The sequence below is a fragment of the Myxine glutinosa genome, chromosome 6 (genome assembly GCF_964187855.1).
Source record: "Myxine glutinosa chromosome 6, kmMyxGlut1.1, whole genome shotgun sequence".
NCBI lineage: Eukaryota > Metazoa > Chordata > Myxini > Myxiniformes > Myxinidae > Myxine > Myxine glutinosa.
In genome coordinates this window covers 138,068,308-138,084,166 of record NC_136266.1, presented here as the reverse complement: position 1 = coordinate 138,084,166, position 15,859 = coordinate 138,068,308, and the positions used below count along the sequence as shown (strand labels likewise).

The following is a 15,859-nucleotide window of genomic DNA, read 5'->3' as shown; positions in this document are numbered from 1 at the left end:
TCAATCCCTGTGTAAGTCAGCCTTGTCCCGTTTGTCTGTGGTCTGTCTGGGTTAAAATAAGGTTGTATTTAAGTGCCTATCTCTTCTGTGTCTTTACCTCACTACCTTGTAATCTACCCCTTTTCTCCCCCACTGTAATTATATCCTCCTCCGGAGGTCTTGAGAACTGTACCCCTTGCGTCGTTTCATCTATCCCAGTCGTTGTGTCCTTTCCATCATTGATTTAGCATAGCGCGATTTGGTCAACGTCCAGGGTGGAATCGGGTGAGTTGGGGAAGAATCGGGGGAACTGTTAGGTCGCGGTGGACCATCCGCTCGGCCCAGAATAACATCTAAACCGCGATCCGTAACAATTGGTGTCGAGGAGTGAGATTCGAGGCCCGAACCAAATTTTTTAAAAAACATCTAGGAAAAAATTTGGTCAAAATTATAAAGACACCGAAATTTGATTTTGTTTTACAAAAAACCCGAATTTTGAAAGTCGCGCTATGGCAGATCAAGACGGCTGGGTTCCGGTAGAGGAGAGTGAGGCAGGGTCGATCCAGGACCAAATTGAGGGACAAGAGGAGAGCGAAGCAGTGAGGGCGGCAGGTTCGCAAAATGGCGTCCTCGCGCACGAGGTTTCGGGCGCACAAGATGGCGTCCTCGCGCGCGTGGGTGTAGCGGCACCAAATTTTGCCGCGCCCGTGACCGTAGCAGTACCAAATTGCGCTGCGCCCGTGGTCGCGGCAGCCGAGCCAGAGATGCCAGAGTACATGCGAGTCTTTATGATTCAAATGATGGCAAAAATGGATGCTCAGGGGGAGCGATTGGAGGGCAGAATGGGGGGGGGGGGGGAAATGGGAGAAATGGGGGAACGGTTAGAACAAAGGATGGGGTCCAATAGCGAGAAATTGAGGGATGACATGGGAAACCAGATCGGGGGTTTAAGGAATGACATGGGGGCCCAGATCGGAGGGTTAGGGAGTAGAATAGAGGGATTAGACAATAGATTAGGGGAAATACAGGAGGGGTTAACGGGGGTAGAAAACAGAATGGCCGCTCAAGAGAATCAAATGGAAGGGATGAAAAAGGGGTTAGAGGGGTTAGAAAACAGTATGGAAGGCAAATTGAGGGACATGAGGGACCAAGCGGAAAGGGAAGTTAAAAAAATGGGGCAGCAGATAGAGGGGGTGAGAATGGGGGTAGAACTAAATTGGATGCTCACAGGGAGGAAATGGAGCAGATGAGGGTGGCATCTGGGCAGGAGATGCAAGTGATGGGAGAAGAGATCAGAAGAGGTGTGAGTGAGGAGGTCAGAGGAGTGCGCGAGGAGGTGAGGCACTGTAAGGAGCGCATGGAGAAGGAGGTGAGAAAGGGGACTGTAAAATTGCAAGGTGGTATAGAGGAGTTGACGCTGGGAGTAGAACTGACAGTGGGACAAAAGGAGTTGGGGGACCAGGTAAAGAAGAACACAGCGGTAATAGAGGGTTTAAAATCTACACAGAAGGAGATGAAAAAGGACGTAGGGGTAATTAAAAAAGAGTGTCAGACGGTACATGAGGACCTGACGAGGAAAATGAACAAGGTGGTAGAGGTGATGGAGGTTAAAGAGCGGGAGGTGCGGGAGCATATAGAAAAAAATAAGGTGGAGTTAGAGGAACAACTTAAGGGGGCGCACGAGGAGATGAAGGAGGTGAAGCAGAAATTAGAAGAAGTGGAAGAAGGGGTGAGCGAAATTAAGAAGCGACGGAGAGAGGATAAGAAAGAGATCAAAGAGGAAGTGAAAGAATTGGTCCAAAGTCTGTGTTCGGATCGTGATGATGTGCTCATTAACCGGATGAGGGATTCGCAGGTGATGGAGGAGAAGCGAAGAGAAAGAGGACCGGTGTAAGTGGTGACCAATATGGTCGTGCGTATGATGCGCCAGGTGATTTAATAAGCTTGGGGGTCGAGATAGACCCAGATGTTCGTGAGAGGCCAAGAGTGAGGTGTATGGCTGGTCCGGAGGGTATGGAACGAGGGTGGGAGCGAGAGGGTCCGGTGATGGGAGAGGTGCGAGGTGTGAGTGAGCAAGGTTGTGGTGGGATGGAATGGGTAGCGGGTTGCGGAAGTGTGACCCATGCATCGACACCAACAGGGGTAGTTTTTAGAGGGACAGGGGAGGCACGAGAGCCCCTTGGGGGTAATGTACTGTGGGGGCCCGGCCAGTTCGGCCCCGCGCTGACCCCGCAAGGGGCGACGCACGGGGTCCGGCAGGCGGGCAACGACTCAAATACGAGGTGGTCCCACAAGGTCCCACTCGCGCCGTATGACGGTGGGTAAGGGTGGCATCCCTGCCACCCTTCCCATGATTGGGGGGCAAATGCGCTACAGATTATGGGGTGTATTGCAGTGAAAACTAGCCCGGGTGGGTTAGGATATTGTGTGTAGGGATCTAGCGAAGATGACATTAGGTAACGTTAAGGTTAGTTAGTGACAAGGATACCTGTAGAGGGGACGCAGGTAGATTAGAGTGGATGATAATGACGAGGGAGCGCAATAGTTTAAAGGGACGACTGGGAAGCGCAAGTTTCAGAGGGGAGTAGTTAGATGAGATGATGCTGTGTGAGAACTGGACAGGTGTGTGGAGCAGTGTATGAGTAGTGAGTGTTGTGGATCAGCGCGAATGCGCTTGGGCGAGAGAAGGGTGCAGGCGGAACCAAGTATGAGAGCACAGGTGTGCAAGTACAGGTGTGTGGAATACATGGAGTATTGGAATGAGTGGTGTGGAGAGAGTTGGAGTACGTGGTACGGAGTGGTGTGCATGGTGCGAAGGTGTGGATGGGGGAAGAGTGGACCCCTTTTCACGAGTACCCGGGGAGGGTAGTTTAAAGAATAGTTAGAAGGTATAGGTAAATTGTGGTTGGATATTGGCATTTGTGGTGCGGATGCAGAATGGTATTGTGGATGGGTGCATTGGTGTGGTGGAATTGGCTGGTCGTGTGGCCTGTTAGTATGAGTGTGAATGGTTGGGCACTCCGCCACTGTTAGATGTCGGCCAGGTGAGGCCGCAGGTGGGCTCTGGGAGCCGTCCGTGTCAGTGGGTGCCTGAGGATCCCGGGTGTGGATCGGGCAGCCCGTGCCAGAGAGGGCACTGAGGGGGTGAGAGTGCGAGAGGGCCTTCCCAGTTAGTTAGGTTAGGGTGAGGAGCAGGTGAGCTCGGTAGGCAACAACAGTGGTGGAGGTGTGCAGGTGGGCGGACCAGCTGGGAACGTCACACGACCCAGCCACCAAAATTGTGCGGGGGCACCGAGTGATGAATCGGTGGAGTGAGACCCCAACTTGAGAGGCACCACAGTTTGGTCAATGGGAATTGGTTTTCAGAACCCATAGTGTAAGTTGGCCAATGGATTGGCAGGGAAAGACCCCGGGTAATGTAAAGTTGTTAAAGTCATTTAGGAAATAGTTAGGATTGATGAACCTGTCGCACCATACGCAGCCACTTACCTGAGGTGATGATGATGACTCCACACCTGTGTTCCTTTGTTCTGTGTTGCAGGAAAGGAGAATTGCTGTGTAGATTTGTGAGACGCGTCACGACGTGGATGAGACATTGGGGTGATTCCATCTCTCCCTCCTTAGGAGGGACTGATGATGAATTGGTGATGGCAAATTTTGATGTTGAGTTGGAGATGGCAAATTTTGATGAGAGTTGGAAATGGCAAATTTGATTGGTTAGGAGGGAGAGAAGACGAATTTGGTTTATGGGAGGAACGGGGAAGACAGTAGGGACGTTTGTTGATGTGTAAAGTAGATGTTTATGGGTAATGTTGTGTTTTGTGGATACAGTAAGGGGTAAGGGGAGGGGCAATGTAGGTTACCTGGTGGGGGGGGGGGGGGGGGGCGTACGGTAGGAACGTACCTGTCTCACCTGGTTCCCATGTGCCCCTAGTGTGCATTACCTGGTATTGCGTGCACTTTTGCGCCCTTACCACCTTACTCACTTGTCTTCTTTTGTCTCCCACCTCCGAGGATCTGGCTTTGGGGCAGAGAGAGAGGAGAGAGAGGTGCTGGCTCGGCAGTTGTGGGCCTGTACTTCCGCTGCTTGCTGCCTGGATCGATACACCATATGGACCGCAATTTTTGTGGCCGCCCACCATGGACCGCAGTTCTTTTGCGGGCAAGCACCACCCGTGGATGGACCTCTGGGTCAACGTGGCACCTATGCCATACAGGTGAACCACTTTTAGTTGGCCCCCCTGACGGCCACAATTTAGAAATGGACGCGGTTGGCGCCTTTCTTTATTTCTAAAGAAGCCAGAAGGCCAAGTGCACTCCATGAAGGCAAGACCAGCGGCAGAACATCGGCCGGCTGCGACACCACCGGTGACCATGGACACTTGATTGTGCATTGTTATTGAACACTTTATTGGTGCACCGGATGGTGCTGACTGTGCATAATGGGTGGTGCTTTTGGTGCTTGGATGGGGTGCTCTGCACATTATTAACGGCCGTAGGGCCACAGGGCACTCGTGGGTTGGTGTATCGATGCTGGCATGCGTGCTCTCTCTCTCTCTATGCATAACATCTGCATGTGTTCCTCAAAGAACAGGTCCTGGATCGTAGTGTAAATATCAGTGTAGTCTTGTATAAATGATGCTCCCTACCGGCTGTATGTTTAGTTTGAGGATGCTTTCCGCGATTCGGTTATCCTGTGGGTGTGTTTCTGTTAGAAGAAGGGTGCAACGTCGCAGGGGGACATATTTACTCATTTGTGAACATCTGTAAAACTGTCGCACTCAGGGTTGAGTTAATAGTAGAGGGAACTACATCTGAGTGCCACACTAAAGTAAGTAAAAATTTATCGGGTCGCGACGCCCCGAGGTAGAGAAGGGTGCAATGTTGCGGATATGGGATTTGCATCCATCCATATCCGCTTATAAATATTCCCCTATTTCCTCAATACTTCCCAACTATCCCCAATCCCCCATTCCCTAGTCCCATTTTCTGTAAACAACACTCTGTAGACCCGACCTCCCTCTATTTCCCCCATTAAATGTCGCACCCAGGTTCACCGCATCTCATGTAAGACAACTATAGGACATCTTGCTAGTTATTCTTAGTCTATGTCAGTTAAGGACTCGTTTCCATTAATTCTGACTCTTCGTTGCACCAGAATGTGATTGTATGGCACCGTTAGGAAGTTTAGGACCTCCCAATACCTCCCCGCAGCTCTTCCTCACGGTTCAGCAACAACAACAACAACAACAACAGCAGCGGCGGGCGCGGGGAGTGCGCGTCCTCACTCCGGCTTGGTTGGTAGGGGGTGTTGGGAGGGCACCAGGCCTTTCCAACGAGCCGCCATCGAACATGTGCTCGACGGGGTTACCAGATAGGGGCTCCCTGTCGTCTCCTCGTCAAGGGCGGAGCCCGGTAACCCCCGCACCCAATGGAAGCGGCGGACCGGTCCCATCTGGGGCGGAGCCAACCAGCCGAGGGCGTGTCACTCCCCGTTGAGCATGCGCAGCCGAGGGAGTGGTGACGTCAGATGCGCGCTGAGCTTGGAGCAAGAAGGACGCCACCTCCGAGCGCTGTGAGGCCTCCCTGCATCTCTTGGACCGTGCTTGATCCTGTCCCTGAGCCAAGGTGCACCTTGTGCTATCGACTGCCTGTCCCTTCCTGCCATCAATCCCTGTGTAAGTCAGCCTTGTCCCGTTTGTCTGTGGTCTGTCTGGGTTAAAATAAGGTTGTATTTAAGTGCCTATCTCTTCTGTGTCTTTACCTCACTACCTTGTAATCTACCCCTTTTCTCCCCCACTGTAATTATATCCTCCTCCGGAGGTCTTGAGAACTGTACCCCTTGCGTCGTTTCATCTATCCCAGTCGTTGTGTCCTTTCCATCATTGATTTAGCATAGCGCGATTTGGTCAACGTCCAGGGTGGAATCGGGTGAGTTGGGGAAGAATCGGGGGAACTGTTAGGTCGCGGTGGACCATCCGTTCGGCCCATAATGACATCTAAACCGCGATCCGTAACAATATATATTTATATAAAAGAAAGTTTTTGTTTGTTTGTCTGCACAAGCTAATCTCCTGAACGGTGAAAGATAGGAGGAAACCTCTAATACAAAAAATGTCGGGACGGGCCCCGGGAAGGTTTTAGGCGAGGTGGCGAGACCGGTCGAGGCCGCTTTGGCCGGTTTGGGCCCATTTCACAATTAAAAGCTAGGCTGAATTATAGTAGTCAATCTTCTACGGCCGCGAGTAAAAGCTGAATTATAGTAGTAAATTCATTCAAAAAAGAACCCGGGCAACGCCGGGTGCTTTCGGCTAGTTGTTCATAAGACATGACGACGGAACCAGAGACATGTGACGCACAGTACCATGACGTCTATAGAGACGAGGTAACGTAGGTAGACTATTATAGACTTCACATTATAGACATTCACAATATTCACATTATTATTCTATTATATTATATTTATATTATATATATATATATATTATACTCGTCTTTCCCCAGGCTGCTGAAACTGCTGGAGTAAGGGCAGTCGGCATTTCATACTTCAGTGAGGTATTCCCAATACATAAAAAAATGACAGGCAATTATTTGATGAGGGTGACGATATTCAAAAACAGTGTTACCGTTTTCCCACTGTATAATAACCCTGGCAGTTGATTGGAGGATAAACGAAACCATTTTTTTGTTTCAGTGGAGCTGTGCTAGTCAACTAGTCGCCTGCTGTAGTCGTTTCACCAGCAAGCAGATGGACATCGAAGACGACGAAGGGGAGCTAGGTGTAGATGATGATGACGATTCAGAGTAGTAGAGGATTGTGACCGCTGCTGGTTGGTAATACTGTGCTCAATGTCTCTATAGAGGTCATGGTACTGTGCGTCACATGTCTCTGGTTCCATCGTCATGTCTTATGAACAATAACAATACATTAAAGTTTGTTTGACCTTTGACCTTCATTTTGACCTTGACATTGACCCCGTATCCAAAAAATAACTCCAGAAATGGACTCCCTGTACTCTAAAACCCCTAGAAAGAGGTATTACACGACCCTCTAGGAGTCTAGGTCATCGAGATCAAAAGTTGAAAATTGGCCAACATCCAAGATAGCGGCGGCCGCCATCTTGAATTCTGAGAAATGCTCAATGTTGCACAAGTAGCAACCAAGCTAATTTGACTCTCCTAACCATATAGAACACATTTCCATGAAAAAAGTTCGCAGTTGTTAACATTGCAGGGTCTCATAAAGGACATATAAGGGCGGCAACTAGACTACAAGAAGAAATGGCAACCCAGAAAGCGTGGTACAGATAATGTTATCGGCCGAATGTACACAATTCTCCCTACGGATTCTGAGAATTCCCACTTACTCTTTCAACTGCTCAATGTTAAAGCACCAAGGTCAACCGAAGGCTTACAAACAGGTGACAGGTTCCAACTTCCCAATTTCAAGGAAGCTGCCCTGCAAAGAGGCCTTCTTGCAGATGATGGTTTGTGGCAAAACACTATCGGCAGATTCAACTTTTATGATGCCATGGCTTTTAAGACAGTTTTTTGCTTTTATTTGCACACTACGCAGCCCGCAAGTGCAAGGGAATGATGGATGCTGTTTAAAGATCCTATGTCGGAAGACTTGGCTGACTAGAATAATCCAGAAGAACGATACACTAGAGGTCTGCAATATATCGGAGATATTGGCAATGCATATTTATGATCTTGAGATGGACGGACTTCCTTTAGTACTCAATTCCCCAAACGAACATGACCTCTGCCCAGACCAAAGTAATGTGACTTTATTGCAAAATACAGCAAATGCTGGGCAACTTGCAATCGTCAAATAAATTATTGCTGCAATTGATGACATGAGTGCAAGGCCAAAAGCATGTATTTTAAGATGGTCCGTGGGGAGGCTGGGGATGGTGGGGGAGGCTGGGGATGGTGGGGTAGGGGGGGGGGGGGGACCCTGTAAAGACATTTACATATCGGATAATTACTTATTCACATGCTGTCAGCATGTGAATGTCATGGTTCACGTGGTTCACTGTTCTTGCAGTGGTGTGGACTGGTGTCGCGGCAATGCTTTTGACAGGTGGACGAATTGTTCACAATAGGTTTAAAAATCCACTCAAGTTAAAACAAAACTACCAATTCACCAATAATAATGAAAGGTAGGCGAAGTGCAAAATTCACCCACATGGCAAAACTAATTATTGTGTGTGGGATGAGGGCCCAATGGCTCCATCCTTGGTTTTGAATGCCATTTACTGATTCCTCAGACATCATGGACTGCGATCTTTCTTTTGGTGGCAAGGCTATACTTTTAGGAGGCGATGTCAGGCAAATTACCGCCTGTTGTTCAATGAGGGTCTCAGTATGCTGCAGTTGCAAACTACAACAAAAGTAACCATTTATGGAATGTTATTAAAGTTCTTCACCCATCACCGAATACAAGAGTACTCCAGTCCAACAGAGCGTTTGATCCTCTATTTTTGACATTGGTTATGAGTTATGACAAATTACAATGGTTCCCCACTATCTCTGCAATGTCTCTGACATTGTTGAGGCAGTATTTGGAAATGACTATTCAGTTTATGCCTTTGCAGAGGAGCTCAGGTCACGCCACTCTGTTACCAAAGAACGAACACCAATACCATCAACAACCAGATCATTGACAACATGAAGGGAGAAAATATATATATATATATCTATCTATAATTCCAGTAATCTCTGTGTGTATGTTTGTATGTTTGTATGTCTGTATGTCTGTGACCGCTGTTTCTCGACAACCACGGGTCCGATATACTTTAAACTTGCCAGGTATATTGCTGGGGACCCGAGGATGTGCCTTTTCAAGGTTTCATATTAATCGGAGAAGTAGTTACCGAGCTATGTCCAAAAAACGATTCAACCAATCAGAGAGCAGCGAGCTATCACGTGTGCCGAACGTGGCGAACAGACTCTGCCTCGGACGGCACATTTGAGAGCGTATTCATTTATTTCACGTTGGAAAACTATGTTGCCGTTAAACTATGTTTTAAAACTAATTAAAACTAATTTGCGATTCATTCGCTTTCCTGCGCGTTTGTGCACGCGATGGCGATTTCTTTACCAAACTCCGCAAGCTGTTCGCTTTGGACCAAACCATTTCATGTAAATAGAGGGGGGGGGATTGTCACCGTACTCGCAAGCCGTTCGCTTTGGACCAAACCATTTCATGTAAATAGAGGGGGGGGGATTGTCACCGTACTCGCAAGCCGTTCGCTTTGGACCAAACCATTTCATGTAAATAGAGGGGGGGGGGGATATAATTTTAGATATAGATATAGTACGGGCATGCCCTAGTATTTAAAATGTTAATAGACTTGTATCTGATGACAATGAAGACCAGCTCCACTTCCATACTGAGTTGCTAGATTCCCTTGAAGGATTCCTCATCTCCGGCACCATATTCTCAAGTTGAAAATTGGAGCCATTGTGATGCTTCTACATAATCTCAACACAAAATGTGGATTACTGAATGGTACTTGACTACGAGTCTGTAATATGTACAACTCTCTTGACCTACAACTTATCACAGGGTCATCTGCTGGAAAGATAATTTTATTGCCCAAGATTGACATACAACAATGTTCGGCCCTTTTACCATGTAAAACAAACTGACATCAATTTCCAGTTAGACCACATTCACAATCTCCATAAGCAAAAGCCAATGGCAAACCCAAGACACAGTTGGAAACTCTGTAGTTCTTTCAGAGTGGTCATTGGGTTCTTGGTCACCTCCCTGAGCACAGTCCTTCTTGCCCGGTTGCTCAGTTTGGTTGGATATGCTCGAGGAAAAAATGTCTGGGTAGTTCCATATTCTTTCCATTTCCAAATGATGGAGCTCACTGTGCTCTTGGGAACTTTCAACACTCTAGAACTTGTTTATACCCTTCCTGAGATCTGTGCCTCCTCACAATTCGATCTCCGAGTTCTACGGCCAGTTCCTTGGACTTCATGGTAGAGTTTCTGTTCTGACATACACTGTCAACTGTGGGACCTTGTATAGAAAGGTGTGTTTCTTTCTAAGTCATGTCCAATCAAATTAATTGGCCACAGGTGAACTCCAATCAAGTTGTAGAGACATCTCAATAATTATCAGAGAAAATTGGATGCACCTGAGCTCAATTTGGAGTGTCATAGCAAAGGGGTTGAATACTTATTGACTCAAGATATTTCAGCTTTTCTTTTTTTTTTTTTTTTTTGTATACAGAATCGAGGCTCGTGAAAGAGCTAACATTTATCACACAAACAAATCAAACAGACAAACAAAATATATAAAAAGAGGGAGTGGTAGACAAGATGGGGAGAGAAGGGGAAGCACACAAACACAACATTTGAGAGCAGGGACATCGGGAGATGTGTGGGAGGGAGAGGGCTTGGGGGGAGGAGGCGTGGGAAAGGGGGGGGGGGGGGGGGGGAGAAGTATAAAACACAAGGACACCAAGGACTTCCAGGAAAGAAGTTGGTATTTCAAAAAAGTGGATTTGGGGTGAAATTAGCGGGGGGTAGAAAAGATGAAGGTTTTGGATGGGGGAAGAAAAGAGATGGTGGTGAACAGCTGTTTTAAAGACCTGGAGGGAGGAGTGGGATTGAAGAGAGTGAGGGAGTTTGTTCCAGAGGCGGGAGAAAAGAGGAATGAAGGAGTGAAGGTGAGCAGAGAGTCTTGATTTTGGCAGTTTAACCATAAGAGGGTTGCAGGCAGATCTTGTGCGACCTGTAGGAATATTTGGGGGACAGAGCCCAGAGAGAGCTGGGGGGGCAAGGCCGGAGAGGAGTCGGTAGAAGACGGAAAGACCACCAACCTGCCTGCGGTGAGTGAGTGAAAGGCCCTCGGAGTTAGCTTCATCGCGGGAGATTCCAATGATTCTGAACGCTTTGGTTTCAACAGCGTGAAGACGAGCTAGGTGTGAGGCAGGAGCACCAGCCCAGAGGGGAGAGCAGTATCCCATCTCTACCGCCTCTGACATCAACTCATCCTGGGAATTCTTCAAAAGTAAATTGCTCTCTCTCATGCACAGATTTATCCCATCTCGTCTTCAGTTGTCATACCCTTCCTCCCGTCCATGGTACACGGATTCTTGTGGTGAGGCTATTGCCAAGAAACAACTTGCTTTCGTCTCCTGGAAAGCAAATCCAACGAAAGGAAATCTCATTTCCTTTCACAAAGTCCGAAACAAGTGTGTCCACCCTCAGGAGAGCCAGGAAACAATATCTCTCCGTTCTCAGGCACGAACTCTTATCTGTCTCCCTCTTCCAAATCCTGGTGGCGTCTGGTCAAATCTGTTTCTGGTGTTTGTTCCCCCTCCATCCCCTCCCTCACCTCAAACGGCCACATGGCTGACTCCGCACGTGAAAAAGCTGAATGCATCAACTATGTGTTTACCTCTAAATCTTGTGTCCCAAACCAATCCCTCTCTGTACCCACCGTACCCAGTCGTACCCAGCTGCTCCTGGACTCTGTGTCCTTTCCTCCTGACAAGGTGGAAAAGTTTCTGTCAACCCTCGACTCTGATTCTGCAACTGGACCGGACGGCATCAGCCTACGGGTCTTAAAATCCTGTTCTTCCGCTCTTTCACTCCCTCTCTCTGTTCTCTTCACCCTCTCTTTTGCTCAAGATCATCTGCCATCTGCTTGGAAATCTGCCAACATCACCGCTTTGCACAAAAAAGGTGCAAAAACAGATCCCAGCAACGACAGACCAATCAGCCTTCTCCCAATTATCAGCAAAGTCATGGAATCCATCATTGCTTCAGATATGAAATCTTTTCTCTTCTCCAATGGCTTGATCTCTGATCATCAATTTGGTTTCAGACCTGGTCACTCTACTCTGGACATGCTGCTTCTGCTTTCTCAACAATGGATGGAGGTCCTCAATGCCAAACAGGAAATTAGAGCCGTCTCCCTTGACATATCACGTGCCTTCGATACGGTCTGGCACCCCGCTCTGCTCACCAAACTCTCCTCTTTTGGTATCCATGGAAATCTCCACGCATGGCTGGCGGACTTCCTCTCTAGTCGTAGTCAACGTGTGGCCCTGAATGGGTTTCTCTCCTCTCCTCTTCCTGTTCAGGCTGGAGCTCCCCAAGGCAGTGTTCTGGGCCCTGTGCTTTTTCTGGTCTTCATCAATGATCTCTCTGACTCTCTTGAAAATCCCCTCTATCTCATTGCTGATGACTCCACTCTCTGTCGCTCCATTCTTCATCCCTCAGATCGGCAGTCTGCAGCCTCCTCACTCTCTGCAGACATGGACAAAATCACAGACTGGGCAAACAAGTGGAACATGTCTTTCAATCCTGACAAATCTCACACTCTTACGATGTCTCTCCGAAAAGACCGACTGGACAACCCTCCCATCCACTTTCTGAATAATCCTCTCCAAGAAGTTCTGTCACTCAAGCTTTTGGGTCTCACTATCTGCCATGATCTTTCCTGGGAAAACCACATTTCAAATCTGGCCTCCAAAGCCAGTCGCCGACTGGGCCTCCTCCGTCGTGTGAAGTCCTTCCTTGGCACACCAGAGCTCCTCACCACATACAAGGCTTTCATCCGCAGCTCAATGGAATACTGCTCTCCCCTCTGGGCTGGTGCTCCTGCCTCACACCTAGCTCGTCTTCACGCTGTTGAAACCAAAGCATTCAGAATCATTGGAATCTCCCATGATGAAGCTAACTCCATGGGCCTCTCACTCACTCACCGCAGGCAGGTTGGTGGTCTTTCCGTCTTCTACCAACTCCTCTCTGGCCTTGCCCCCCCCCCCCCCCAGCTCTCTCTGGGCTGTGTCCCGCAAATATTCCTACAGGTCGCACAAGATCTGCCTACAACCCTCTTATGGTTAAACTGCCAAAATCAAGACTCTCTGCTCACCTTCACCCCTTCATTCCTCTTTTCTCCCACCTCTGGAACAAACTCCCTCACTCTCTTCAATCCCACTCCACCCTCCAGGTCTTTAAAACAGCTGTTCACCACCATCTCTTATCTTCCCCCATCCAAAACCTTGAGCTTTTCTACCCCCGCTAATTTCACCCCAAATCCACTTTTTTGAAATACCAACTTCTGTCCTGGAAGTCCTTGGTGTCCTTGTGTTTTATACTTCTCCCACCCCCCCCCCCACCCCTTCCCACGCCTCCTCCCCCAAGCCCTCTCCCTCCCACACATCTCCCTGCTCTCAAATGTTGTGTTTGTGTGCTTCCCCTTCTCTCCCCATCTTGTTTTCCGCTCCCTTTTTTTATATATTTTGTTTGCCTGGTTGATTTGTTTGTGAAGTAAATGTTAACTCTTTCACGAGCCCCGATTCAGTATACAAAAAAAATAAAATAAATAAATAATTGAGCTGCAGATGAAAGCCTTATATGTGGTGAGGAGCTCAGGTGTGCCAAGGAAGGACTTCGCACGACGGAGGATGCCCAGTTGGCGACTGGCTTTGGAGGCCAGATTTGAAATGTGGTTTTCCCAGGAAAGATCATGGCAGATAGTGAGACCCAAAAGCTTGAGTGACAGAACTTCTTGGAGGGGATTATTCAGAAAGTGGATGGGAGGGTTGTCCAGTCGGTCTTTTCGGAGAGACATCGTAAGAGTGTGAGATTTGTCAGGATTGAAAGACATGTTCCACTTGTTTGCCCAGTCTGTGATTTTGTCCAGGTCTGCAGAGAGTGAGGAGGCTGCAGACTGCCGATCTGAGGGATGAGGAATTGAGCGGCAGAGAGTAGAGTCATCAGCAAAGAGATAGAGAGGATTTTCAAGAGAGTCAGAGAGATCATTGATGAAGACCAGAAAAAGCACAGGGCCCAGAACACTGCCTTGGGGAACTCCAGCCTGAACAGGAAGAGGAGATGAGGGAAACCCAAATTTTTAATTACTTTGTAAAAAAAAAAATATATATATATATTGCTACGGTTTTGAGATTTGCACATATTGATCATGGTCTCACTATCTGCCATGATCTTTCCTGGGAAAACCACATTTCAAATCTGGCCTCCAAAGCCAGTCGCTGACTGGGCATCCTCCGTCGTGCAAAGTCCTTCCTTGGCACACCTGAGGCACTTGGCACTCCTGAGGCCTGAGGCACACCTTGGCACTCCCCCCCCCCCCCCTCCCACGCCTCCTGCCCCCAAGCCCTCTCCCTCCCACACTTCTCCCTGCTCTCAAATGTTGTGGTTTGTGTGCTTCCCCTTCTCTCCCCATCTTGTCTTCTGCTCCCTCTTTTTGTGTGTTTTGTTTGTCTGGTTGATTTGTTTGTGAAATAAATGTTAGCTCTTTCATGAGCCTCGATTCAGTATACAAAAAAAAAAAAAGGTTGAAGGGTTGCCCCCAATAGTTAGTCCACGAGCAACACGTAGGCCACCTGTGGTATTAGTTATGTCATAGTATGTGTAAGTATAGGCCATTTCCCCTATTGATACCTGCAAGACATGAGTTTAGGTCCTGTTCATTTTTGCGTCCACCCTCCAGTTCCACCTCTATGGGCATAATCGATCCCGCGCCCCATTTGGCTGCCCGCAGCATTTGTTACGCTTTGGCTGCCCGCAGCATTTTGCTGCCCTTTGCTCGCTCACTAGTCGAGTAACACGAGGTAGGCCTAAGAAGGGGGAGCGCGGGGTCAGGGTGGGCGGCGTCAAGGCAGCGCGTCAGAGGCGATGACGGTAAGAGCCACCAGCCAACCAGGGCTCTAATGGCATGGCGTGACAGGGCGTGGTAAGGCGCGTCTGGGTAAGTGCTAGAAGGTTCGCGGGGTGTGCCTATAAAAGTCTTTGCGCAAAGCCCTTGCACAGGACTTACCAGGAGGACTGCCCTTGAAAGGAATCGCAGAGCACTTGTTACAAAGAGGACTTTGAGGAACGTGATTCGCAGCGCTCGCTTGGAGGCATTGCACTATATCTCAGTATAACGTACGCGCAGAAGAAAAGGCAGCCAGACGCGCCGGTGGTGAATATCGCCTACTCAGCCACGCGAGTAAACGCGGGAATAGCCGCCAGTGATCACCACCAACCGCCAGAGCCCAGACCCTACCGTTCGCCCCGTATTAACTCTTGTGCGCCAAACGACACGCGGAGAGCTCCTGCCCCTTTACTTACCATCTGCACGGGACGAGCCAGAGACCGGAGGGAGCTGCACGAGAGCCATCCCTGGTCGTGGTGAACACCATCCCACAGCTGCAAGCCCCGTGTGAGTGTGTCTGTGTGTGAGACGGGCCCGTTTGTCCTGGGTAGTAAGTTAAGACTGTATAAGGCTGCACCGTGTCCCTCTTTTCTGAAATCCCTGCATAGTGTAAATAAATCTTGTTATTCCTTTCTTCCCAATTCAATCGCCTTTGTGATTTCTCCATTGGCTAAGCGTGGTACGAACGAGATCGCTAGAACCGGGGTCACCAACTACACGGCACGGATCGCGTGTTAGCACCGCTCGGCGTCTCAGCATGCGTGATTCGTGCGGGGCTTATTTCCTCGTTTCTGGGCAGCGCGAGTAATTAGGTAATAGTGATTCTAGTCCTACGACCCTATTTCGCGCTGTCCGGGAAGGACGTCATAGGTCCCGGGTCCCGTCAAAGACAAGGGGACTAATCCCCCCTTGGTAAGGGGAGAAGGCCGGCGGCGAGATCCGGAACAATATATATATATATATATATATATATATATATATATATATATATATATATATATATATATATATATATATATATATATATATATATAGATATTCTACTGACATTATGGGGTAATATGTGTAGATCTGTGACAAAAAAAATAAATCTTAATTTAATAAATTATAAATTCAGGCTGTAACAACAATTGCGAATCATTTCTGAAGGAACAGCATGCCTTAAAAAAGGCGAACTTATCCAAA

The 15,859-nt window shown here is 48.3% G+C and overlaps 1 protein-coding gene across 1 annotated transcript in view; it reads right to left on the bottom strand.

Moving 5' to 3' along the window:
• Positions 1-15,859, bottom strand: part of PA2G4 (proliferation-associated 2G4) — a 98,294-nt gene that overhangs the window by 57,905 nt on the left and 24,530 nt on the right. The window lies entirely within an intron of this gene.